Genomic DNA, 12818 nt, shown 5'->3' with positions numbered 1-12818 from the left:
GATAAAATACATTTTTAGCGTTAAACAAATGCAAAAATCTACACGAAATGAGATACCGTGATCTCTGACTTACGGATAACACCAAGCAACTAATGGTACTGAGTGTGATTGAGTTTACTAATTACTATTTGGCTAAAATCAGTGTTCCTTTATCTATAGTTCTTTTCGTGCTTTGAATTGCAAAGTTTGAAATAACCGTTTTAAATTATTGTGTATATATATCTTCCGAGTAATTCTGAGAATCACTGCTCTTTCTTTAAGCAATGTATGAGACTGTTAAATTGCTCTTTCCTTAAAATGTTGCACTAAGAAGGATGCATCCAGGAAAGTCCAAATTTGCAGAATGTCTATAGCAGGGAAGAATAAATATGTTTAGTCGATGGCTGCACAACGCCTCCGCTGTCACCACGTTGTCACACAGCGAATACAGCGAACGTTTAAGAGTATTCTGCACTTACTATTAGGTATCGGCCTGGGAACTTTGGCGCATCTACCCAGTCTCCTTCTTGGTGTTTCATTTTTAATGGCGAGTACTGAGTAGGAATAATATTGTAAGCGAATGCGTTTCCGGCTGACACCACACTTTTAATTATTGCGACATTTAAAAAAAAAAAAAAAAACCTGTTAATTAAAATGTACAGAGAAGTTATTTCTGGAAAATTCTATTCAGGCCTCTTGTGGTAACAACTGCACTTTAGTAGAAGATACTATTAAGGAAAAGAATGAGGTAAAATAATCTTTATATCGTACAAGCAATGGATGATAACAGCTTAATAAATGATTGTACGTAAATCTTGTTTGAGTTTGAATATAGGATTGTATAAGGCTGTGCATTTTGCATTATTATTGAGGTGCTGCAACTAACTAACTGCAAACCATATGATAAATTCTTACAGTAATATATCACATATTGATTTACTCTGTATGGAAACGAAAATAGTTTAATATATGGTTAACCTCCTTTGTGCCAGGGGCGGATCCAGAGGGGGGCGATCGGGGCGATCGCCCCCCCCCCACAAGAGGAAACTTTCTTATTTTATATATAAATAAACCCATCCATAACAAGTTTGGAGCTCTTAAAAGTAGCAGTATTACCGCCGACCGCCCCCCCCAGAAGTCCGTCCTGGATCCGCCCCTACTTTGTGCCCATAATTTTAAAATTAACGCTTGTGTCACTTTTCAACACTTGACTTTGCAGTAGCTTTCCAACGAATTAGCAGGAAGCCCAAACTTATAGGACACCCTGCAGGTAAATACATTTCTTTGGACAGTTTCACTGCTCCAAACTAAGATTTGAAAAGTGTAGTATTGTTAATTTTATTATTATTGGCACAAAGGAGATCAACCATATTTTAAGCTATTTTTGTTTTCATACAGAGTAAAACAATATTTGACAACATTACAGTAAGAATGTATCATGCACTTTGCAGTATGTTGCAGCACTTTAATAATGGTGCACTATACGTACACTCTAGATCCTGCATATGTCCGATCCATACATTACAAGAAGGCAATACGTATTCGATACAGGTAAAATCTGTATATTTCATATGGACAACCTATTAGCTATATACATCCAATCTATACATTACATATGGCCAACCTGTACGCGACATACGTATAATCTATATGCTGCATGCAGACAGTCTGTAAGCTACATATATGCACTCTGTATGGTGCATACGGATATTCTGTATGCTGTATCTGGACAAGCTGTGTGCGACATAAGGAAAATCTGTATAATACATACGTACAATACGTATACTGTATCTAGTCGTACGTATGGGGCACAAGTACAATATAGATGCTGTCTCGGGGTTGAACGCAAGAAACATACGTACAGAACGTATATTGCATACTTCTTGAAATCATGCTCCGTCCTGATAGTCAGTGTATGTCGTCATTATTAACCCACATGCTACATACGACCCTGACGTCACAAAGCTAGATATTACCTCCGTATATACTTGTTACTGCAGATAACGTCACACGAATGACGTCATTGCACTTGTGCAGACAGTACGTATAATACATACTTTTTCAGCTATACGTTTGCTGCAGGATGTTTTATACGGTTGTACGTTAAGTCCAGAAACTACAGGAATTACGAATGTAACCTACGTTTTTAAGTATGCCACCTACATTTTTTTTTCTCAGTGTACAACTCTCTCGCTCTGACTATTCAAAAACTCTACGAAAAGAATACAAGGCATATCTCTCTACATCTTGCTCTGACTATTCAAAAACTCTACGAGTAGAATACAAGAAATATCTCTCTACAACATCTTGCTCTGACTTTTTAAAACTCTACAAAAATAATACAAGGCTTATCTCTGTACAACATCCTGCTCTGACTTAAAAACCCTACGAAAAGAATACAAGGCATATCTCCCTACAACGTCTCGCTCTGACTATTCAAAAAAACTACGAAAACAATACAAGGCATATCTCTCTACAACTCCCTCTCTGATTTTTTAAAAAGCTCTACGAGTAGAATACAATGAATATCTCTATACAACATCTTGTCTGACTTTCTAAAAATTCTAGAGAAAATAATACAAGGCATATCTCTCTACACCATCTTACTCTGACTTTTTAAAAACTCTACGAAAAGAATACAAGGAATATCTCTCTACAACGTCTCGCTCTGACTATTCAAAAAAATCTACGAATTGAATACAAGGCATATCTCTCTACAACTCTCTCTCTGATTTTTTAAAAGCTCTGCGAGCAGAATACAAGGAATATCTCTCTGCAACACCTTGCTCTGACTTTTTAAAAACTCTACGAGTAGAATACAAGGCATATCTCTCTACAACTCTCTCTCTCTGATTTTTTAAAACTCTACGAGTAGAATACGAGGCATATCTCTCTATAACATCTTGCTCTGACGTTTTAAAAACTCTACGAAAAGAATACAAGGCATATCTCTCTACAACGTCTCGCTCTGACTATTCAAAACCTCTACGTGTAGAATATAAGTCATATCTCTCTACAACTCTCACTCTGATTTTTTAAAAACTCTACGAGTAGAATACAATGCATATCTCTCTACAACTCTCTCGCTCTGACTATTCAAAAACTCTACGAAAAGAATACAAGGCATATCTCTCTACATCTTGCTCTGACTATGCAAAAACTCTACGAGTAGAATACAAGGAATATCTCTCTACAACATCTTGCTCTGACTTTTTAAAACTCTACGAAAATAATACAAGGTTTATCTCTGTACAACATCCTGCTCTGACTTAAAAACCCTACGAAAAGAATACAAGGCATATCTCCCTACAACGTCTCGCTCTGACTATTCAAAAAAACTACGAAAACAATACAAGGCATATCTCTCTACAACTCTCTCTCTGATTTTTTAAAAAGCTCTACGAGTAGAATACAATGAATATCTCTATACAACATCTTGTCTGACTTTCTAAAAATTCTAGAGAAAATAATACAAGGCATATCTCTCTACACCATCTTACTCTGACTTTTTAAAAACTCTACGAAAAGAATACAAGGAATATCTCTCTACAACGTCTCGCTCTGACTTTTTAAAACTCTACGAAAATAATACAAGGCTTATCTCTGTACAACATCCTGCTCTGACTTAAAAACCCTACGAAAAGAATACAAGGCATATCTCCCTACAACGTCTCGCTCTGACTATTCAAAAAAACTACGAATTGAATACAAGGCATATCTCTCTACAACTCTCTCTCTGATTTTTTAAAAGCTCTGCGAGCAGAATACAAGGAATATCTCTCTGCAACACCTTGCTCTGACTTTTTAAAAATTCTACGAGTAGAATACAAGGCATATCTCTCTACAACTCTCTCTCTGATTTTTTAAAACTCTACGAGTAGAATACGAGGCATATCTCTCTATAACATCTTGCTCTGACGTTTTAAAAACTCTACGAAAAGAATGTAAGACATATCTTTCTACAACATCTTGCTCTGACTTTTTAAAAACTCTACGAAAAGAATACAAGGCATATCTCTCTCCAACATCTTGCTCTAACTATTCAAAAACTCTACGTGTAGAATATAAGTCATATCTCTCTACAACTCTCACTCTGATTTTTTTTTAAAAAATCTACGAATTGAATACAAGGCATATTTCTCTACAACTCTCTCTCTCTGACTTTTTAAAAGCTCTCCGAGCAGAATACAAGGAATATCTCTCTGCAACATCTTGCTCTGACTTTTTAAAAACTCTACGAAAAGAATACAAGGCATATCTCTCTATAACATTTTGCTCTGACTATTCAATAACTCTACGAGTAGAATACAAGGAATATCTCTCTACAACTCTCTCTCTGATTTTTAAAAAACTCTACGTGTAGAATAGAAGGAATATCTCTCTACAATATCTTGCTCAGACTTTTTAAAAACTTTACGAAAAGAATACAAAGCATATCTCTCTACAGCATCTTGCTCTGACTTTTTAAAAACTCTACGAAAAGAATACAAAGCATATCTCTCTACAGCATCTTGCTCTGACTTTTTAAAAACTCTACGAAAAGAATACAAGGAATATCTCTCTACAACAGCTCACTTTGACTTTTTAAAACCTTTATCAGAAGCACACAAGGCGTGTCATTCTGCTGAGTGCTCCATCTGAGTATTTGAAAGTTATCACTAATATACAAGGTGTGTCTCTTTCTCTATTGCCCGGTTGCTTTGACTATTCTAAAACTGTATCACAAGTATGCAGGGCGAGTTATTCTGTCGACTGCTAGTTATGACTATCCAAAAACTCTATTACTACCGTACAAGGTATATCTCTGTATTGACTGCAAGCTCTGACTATTCAAAAACTCTATGATTAGCATACAAGACGTATCTCTCTATGACTGCTCGCTCTGACTATTCAAAAAATACTATCAGAAGCATACAAGGCGATTCTTTCGATAGACTTCTCGCATTGACTATCTATCACACACATCTGTATAATTTGGTAGCATAGGCGTCGCAGAAGTTCATGCAGATGGACGTAAAATTTTCCAGAGACAGGAAGTAACTAGTTACATTATGCTAATGATTTACTATTCAGAAACAACAAAAAAACTTTGTACCATGCTGTTTCTAAGGTCTAAGGAAAGAACTCTTGCCCTCCTGCTCCTAACATTCATCTTGATTACTCAGAAAAGAAACTTATAGTTAGGCATACACACATATTCTCTGTCGAATGAAATCATCCACCACGATAACATATGGGACGTTATTTACGTTTTTTCAGTAACAGAGCTAGATTTTTGTGATACCTCCGCAAGTCCATATATCCCTTTATGTATAAACGTTTATAAAGTGCATACACACGAAAAAAGAAAGAAATGATACAATCTCAAAAATTAAGAACAATTTTATTTTTTACCTTATATAGATAGAACCCATACTTTCAGTAGCGCTGTCCTAATTTCGCAAGCTGCATCAACAGTACCGTACACTAGTTAGTGTTTCATGGTTACTACAGGACATCGAAGGCAGTTCAGTGTTTCATCCATACATGTTAGGGGGAAATTCCCTCTCCCATTTTTTAAAGATAGATGTACACAGAGAAAAAAAAACATATGTGACGTACGTAAAAACGTAGATTACATGCGTAAATCCTGTAGTTTTTGGACTTAACGTACGACTATAGGTAGCATCCTGCTTCAAACGTATAACTGAAAAAGTATTATAGGAAGCTAACTTGTTTACCAGCGGGGGCTGAGGTAAGGTGGGAAAATTTTCAACAATTTTTCTGACTGACTCTTGCAATACTCTCTTACCCTCCTTCTATGTGTCAGCGTTGCCAGGGTTAAAAATTTGTCACATGAATGTCATTCTGAAGAGTTAGTGTGAGTTGGTTATTTGTTGTGTGTTGTTGTGGTCGCGGTTTTGTTGCTTATTATTCATTTGACAATTGCTTCAAAGCGTAAGAGAGGGCAAACTATACACAGCGAAGCTAGAGAAGTAATAAGGAAGGCCATAGTGCAGTGCGACGAAGAAGCGAGGGAGAGAAAACTGAAGCATTTGTTATCACAGCCTAATTTGCGTGTGTCCACGTATACAGGGATCTTCGATAGGGATTGCATAATTGCATAAACTCTTTGAATTAAGTGAGTATTAGCTGATTTTTTTGACAACGCACTGGCAACCTTGCCCAGGACCATCGAGTGACCGTTCTTTGCCGACGGGGTGGGGAACCTGCCAATCAACTCTGAATTCCTCAGTCTCGCATTAAAGCTAGCTCCCTATAATATGTTTTATAACATTTTTCGCGTAAGTGTTCGATCTATACGTACTTTCCATACGAAATAAAAAAAATGTGTACATAGTCTGTCAGGATCTCACCCACAGATGGACGTATTTAACATATAGCTGACGTATGTAATATATGGAAGATTGTTAGATGTCAGACATCCTCCAACGGCATGATGTAGCATCTAAGTTGAGTGAAGGTAGTAAGTATGTAGCATATGGATAATGTATCCTTCGTAAAGATTTCTGTAGTAAACTTATGGATTCCGTAAATTTCTACACTATACCGCTGTCCGCATAACGGATTTTTCTTAGTGTAGCATGTAACCTTAGGTAATGAATACTGTAGAAAACTGAGTTAAACACTGGGGCTGTTTAAAATAAATTTTTGTAGTAGAGACATGCCAGGAGGAAACTCTTTTTGATCATGAGTACATCACAATCCACTGAACTTCCAATCCACACTTACCTCCAAGGGCGCCCATCAGGGGGGCAAGGTGGGGCGCTTGCCTCCCCCTTTAGAGGAAATTGTACTTCGAAAGATCGAAAACCCAATAGAAAATTTAGAATAGTTACCGCAAAATTTGAGACTACATTTGAAATGTCGCTTATACTTGCCCCCCCCTTGCAAACCACAACATGGGCGCCCTTGCTTACCTCACATTACAAATTTCACATACGAAGCTAAGTAGTAATGGTTTCCTAGTTGTTTTTATAATTTCTTGCACAAACTGTACCAACAACAAATCTAGCGACTTTGTTTTAAAAAGTACAGTTTAATTTCACCTGAACTAATCTTTCACAACATAATGGAGTTTTTTAGTTGACAAAAGCGGTTTAGTTTGATTGACTGCATGTTGTTGTTGTTTGTATGTTTGTTTCTTTCTTGAAATTTAGTGTTCTTTTTCAGCACTTCACTAGATAAAACTTACAACTTAAGTGGAAGCAGAACAATGTATTGAGTCCAAATTTCAATGTTCTCCCACTGGGGATCGAATCCAAATCCCCGTGCACCAAACGCGCGTTCCGCTAGACACTACACCAGTACGGAGGGATTGGTTGTTTGCAGTTTAACATCACCGAAACCATAGATGATGATATCTATTATGTAAAGTGGGTCATTGCCACTACTCAAGATTGTATTTGAGATTAAGAATCCAATCCAGGACTATGCGTAAAGAAGATAAGCACATAGCCACTCGGCTACGAAAGAGCTGTAGGTAACTCGTAATTCGATTTTTATCATCATATTAATCCCACTTTTATAATAACATTATAGGGGGGTCACAGTGGTTCATGGTAGAGCGATGAGCTTTGGTGCGAGATGATCTGGTTCGATCCCAGGCCAGTGTGAGTTTGTAGTGAGCAAGATTGTCGTGTCAATGGGTTTTCTTGCGGCTCTATCGTTGCCTTCTAGATTCTCCTTCCATCACTGTTGTTTATGATTATTCATTTTCATTAATAATCTGTCTTCTTAAGTCTAAAAAGGGCGTAATCATGAGCCGTTAAATTAAATAATAATAAAAACAAGAATTAACATGTTGTATATAGATCCTGCGTATTAACACCAAAGTACCTGTAGAGAAAACGTATGCTAATAAATGTACATACAGCTAGTATATTTGTTCACACTTGGTAAAAGAATTTATTATTGCCATTTTGGCCATGCCATAAAGATGTTCCTTGGCCATAAAAGCATTTTGTCACCACATATCTTAAGGGGACGACATAATGAATACATTCTTATTCTTAAACAGTGACGAACAATTTTGTTATTTGGTACTTTAGACTAATGGTAGTCATCTTAACTGATAAACTTTTCGCTTCATTTGTTATTTTGTAGACATCCTACCTCTGTCGCTACTAGTGTTGACACCATAGAAGAATGAAAGGATGGATTTGCGTGTATGTCAAGGGACTAAAATTGCCCGCAAGCATGTATTCTTCTTTATAATGACGTTATCATCAACAATGTGTGAATGTTTTTACAACACTCTCGAGTCACTGTAAAACTTTTTCTTTTGTTTTACATATTTTTACACTTGAACGTTTTTTAAAATCTTCTTCATTCTTAGTAAAAGATAACACAACTGTAGACAAATAGGTAATTGCATACAATTGGGCGGGAAAAAGAATTAGAAGTGAACTAATTATATTATTACATAGAAACATGCTACTGAATAATACCAAATTTACATAAACAGTAAAAAAAAATCATAGTCACGATTCTGTTCTTTTTAAATAATACAAACTTACGAGCAAACAAACAAAAGCATGACAAACTACATAACGACATAAAATTGTCCAAAATTTAAAACAACAAAAGCAAAAGTTGGGTAATAATAATAAATACATTAGGACCTTTATAACCGAAAATTAGTTTCGAGAACTACTTATTATAATACGTGTGCAGCATACGTTATAAATAAGTAAGCAGCAAATTCATTATGTCGGATATTTGTAATTCTAGTGCCCAAATATGTCCTTTCATTTCGTCGGCAATTTTTAGAATCAAATGATGGTTGCAGAATTGATTCAGTTCATATTATTGCTTTAATTTGTCACGTTTCCTCTAAAAAAAAAAAAACCTTTGTTGGAGGTATGGAATGAAATAATTGGTTACCACAGGGATAAAAGTGAATCTGAAAAGGTAGGGGGACGCATGATGTCATGCCGTTCTCCGTGCCTATCTTTGTTCTTTGCAAGTTTTAGGAAGTGGAGGGATGCCATAGATATTACCTGGAAGTAGGGGAACGGCGTTCCCCCTTACTTTAACCCCTGGGTTACCAGAGAAATGAAGGACCTTTTTGCTTAATTTCACAATCATTATCATTGTTTATCTCTCATTTGAATTAAAGCGAAAATGAAATGAAATCTTTCAGTTTAACGTCCCACAATTACGCCCTTAGGCTAAGGGAGACGGATGATTAAGGCAAATGTTTGATCATGGAATAATTGGTGGAATGAGGAGTACCCGAGAACTAAAGTTTTCTTTCTTGTTATATTTTAAAATGTTGATAATTTACAAACTAAGGTATTTTACATTTTTATTTGTTCTACATAGCTAAGATTATCTAATACGATTAATTAACATATGATCATGCCTCGACTTATACACTGAGAAAAATTTGTTCTCCGGATATATTGTACAAATATACGGAATCTTCTTGTTTACTACAGAAATCAGTATGGAGGATACGTTATCCATATGCTACATACGTACTGCCCTGAGATGGTACATCATGCCGTTGCAGGATGTCTGACGTCTAACACTTTTCCGTATATCACATGCATATACTTATGCTACATTCCTCAGCTGTATGTTATATACCTCCATTTGTATGTGAGATCCTGACGTATAGATGGAACACTTATACGGAAGGTATTATAAAACATACGTTTTCAGTTATACGTCTGCTGTACGTTTAGTCCAAAAACTACAGAAATTACGCATGTAACCTACTTTTTTAAGTACACCACATACATTTTTTTCCCTCAGTGTGATTAGACCATTAGTTTTCAAGCTTTTAATGCTCGTCCGTTTCAAAAAAAAAAAAAAAAAAAAAAAATCAAAACAAAAGGGGTGGAGGGAATATAAAAATTTTAGTTTTCATATTGACTTTTCAAGTATCTCAATCCTAAATCTTTTAAACTAAATATATTATATAGATTAATTGTATAGTTATGACATGGAAAACTTGGAATATATTGTATTACAATTAATACATTATACATTACAATCTTCTCAGAGCTCGTCCGTGGTTAAGCGGTTAGCGTACGCGCCTTTGGCGTGGGAGACCCGGGTTCGATTCCCGGCGGGAGCTCATGTGGTTCGGATTCCACGTTAATCAGTAGGTCCACGTCTCATATAGCCTCGCTGATGAACGGGACGTTAAACCCAAAATTAACTCAACTCAACTACAATCTTCTCATCGAATTCTTTAAGCACTATCTTCATGATTTTTGGTCCTCTTACAAATTTATGCTTAATCCAAGAAACTGGAATCAAGATATTTACAGTAGTACTTCGACTTAGGAGCAGCGATAGTGGACACGAATCACAGGATCACTCTTGTCTTCTTCTCGGTTGTCAGACCTGTCTGATCCGGATAGACCCGATTAATAATACGGAACTAGTATATACCGTAGTACACATAGGCCCTGCAGTTTTTTTTAATTATTATTATTCTAGTGAATTAATGATATCCACTAGTTGAGCTCGAATATTCACGTGTTCGGTTCCCGATGTGACACTTCTTAATCAAAATAACATATATATTGAGTATAATTCAAATGTAATTTTAAGGTTATTCATTTTGAACAGAGTTTACTCAAAAAGATTTAACGTTTCTACTTTGAAAAACTTTGCAATTACTTTTCAGAGTAATACTTTGAGACAGAACGAGACATGGACTAATTTGTTACAGAAAGTTACTCGTATCTTGAAAATTTCGTATCCCAAATCGAAGTTTTCCCTAAAATAAGCGAGATCGGTTGATTCGCTCCAAGCTAAAGAATATTAATATAAGAATTAACTAACACAGTACTTTATGCATTTTTTTTTTTTTTTTGGTAAAAGAAATAACGATTATGAATACACAGCAATAATAGCGCAAACCAGTGAGATTCCCTCATGCTTTATGATAAGTATACACTGTATTTACTTTCTACATTAGGGATATGACTTTTTAACTTTTTACAAAATTTTAATTTTACTGATGTATTTAATGAACTTTTGCCTATACGTTAGTTCTCTGGTGTTATTTTCGTTCGGGGTTGGAAAAACGTCCCGCACCTAATCTACTTTCATATGCGAGGTAAGTGAAAAAAACGATATATGATAAGAATTTTTGATTCGCAAAACATGATAATGAAAACAAGTCTGGCATCTAGGAAAGGTTTAATAGACATTGGTATAATATAAATTGTGGTAACGTAATCTATTTATCGTATATTAACAATCAAAATGTACAGATCTTTGTCTGCACATCAACTCATCAAGCATGCAGAAATTCAAAAATTCCTATGTAAATAACACATTGTGTTTTGTTGTAAGTTATAAGTAAGCAACATAGATACAAGTTATTTTCCAAATTTTAATTTATACTATGCACATTAAACACTTTTGCAAATCAGTTTTGTTGGTATTACAAGCCTAGTAGGTTGATTTGCCGGTGATAAAACTTTAATATCCTTTGCTTTTATATGTATTCGCAACAGTGCTTCCCTCAATTGTCTTTCTAATTGCGATCTCTTCTATTTCTAGATTAAAAAATGTCATTCAAAACCAAAAGATCAAAATCAGCAGTTGAATCAGCTGGAAAAAAGTGGATACAGAATTTAGCGACATGTAGAAAACGCCGTCCCAGCATACCAGAAATGAAAACGGACGTGAGTGAATGTGTAAAATGCCTACAAACAGAGACATAGTTGGTAGATATTTGGTCTAGGAATTAATTCGTGCGGGTGGACAAGAGATGGCGCAACGAACGGAGCGTCCCACAGTTCCGTGTATCCACACATGTGTTGCAAACCCCTGTCATCGCGTATCGTTCGTAGTATAGGGCAGTGGATTAAAGCGTCAACAACACCAGTTTGTAGTTAAGTGAACATGGCGCAATTTGTGCCTGATAAAGTGTTTTTGCGGGGTGTCCTGCTGCATTACTTTAACATGCAGAAAAGTGCGACTGAAAGTCATCGTATTTTGGTGGAAGTGTATGGTGACCATGCTCTAGCTGAGCGAACGTGTCAGAAGTGGTTTGCATGGTTTAGAAGTGGTGATTTCGGCTTGGCAGACCAAGAGCGAGCTGGACAGCCAAAAAAAAAAAAAAAAATTCAAGACGAAGAATTGACAGCATTGCTCGAGCAGGATTCGGGTCAAACGCAGGAACAACTTGCAGCAGCATTAGGCGTTGATCAAACAACAGTCTCCAAACGCTTGAAAGCCATGGGAATGATTCAAAAGATGTCACATTGGGTTCCACATGAATTGAAAGACAGAGACGTTGAAAGACGAAAAACCATTTGCGAATTGCTGCTTCAACGACAGAGCAGAAAGGGGTTTCTGCATCGAATTATTACGGGTGATGAGAAGTGGATCCATTACGAGAACCCTAAACGAAAAAAGGCCTGGGTGAAACCAGGTGAACCAGGTCCATCACAACCAAAACGAGATATTCACTGTGCAAAGGTTATGCTGTGCATATGGTGGGATATGAAAGGTGTGGTGTACTATGAGCTGCTGCAACCGGGTGAAACTATGAATGGAGAACGTTATCGACGACAATTAATGCGTTTGAAGCAAGCTCTGGCCAGAACACGACCAGAATGGGAGAACAGACATGATAAACTTATTGTTAACATGATAACGCTCGCCCACATGTCGCAAAACCGGTCAAAACCTATTTAGAAAATGTCGGATGGGAAGTTTTACCCCACCCGCCGTATTCATCAGACGTTGCTCCTTCGGACTACTACTTGTTCGATTGCATGAACAACGATTTGATTGGACAGCGGTTTACTTCTTCAGAAGATATCGAAACATGGGTCTCTGACTGGATCGCTTCCAAGGATGAG

The sequence above is a fragment of the Thermobia domestica genome, chromosome 16 (assembly GCF_964235325.1).
Source record: "Thermobia domestica chromosome 16, izTheDome1.hap1.1, whole genome shotgun sequence".
In the NCBI taxonomy this organism is placed as follows: Eukaryota; Metazoa; Arthropoda; class Insecta; order Zygentoma; family Lepismatidae; genus Thermobia; species Thermobia domestica.
Note: the sequence above shows the minus strand (reverse complement) of the source record.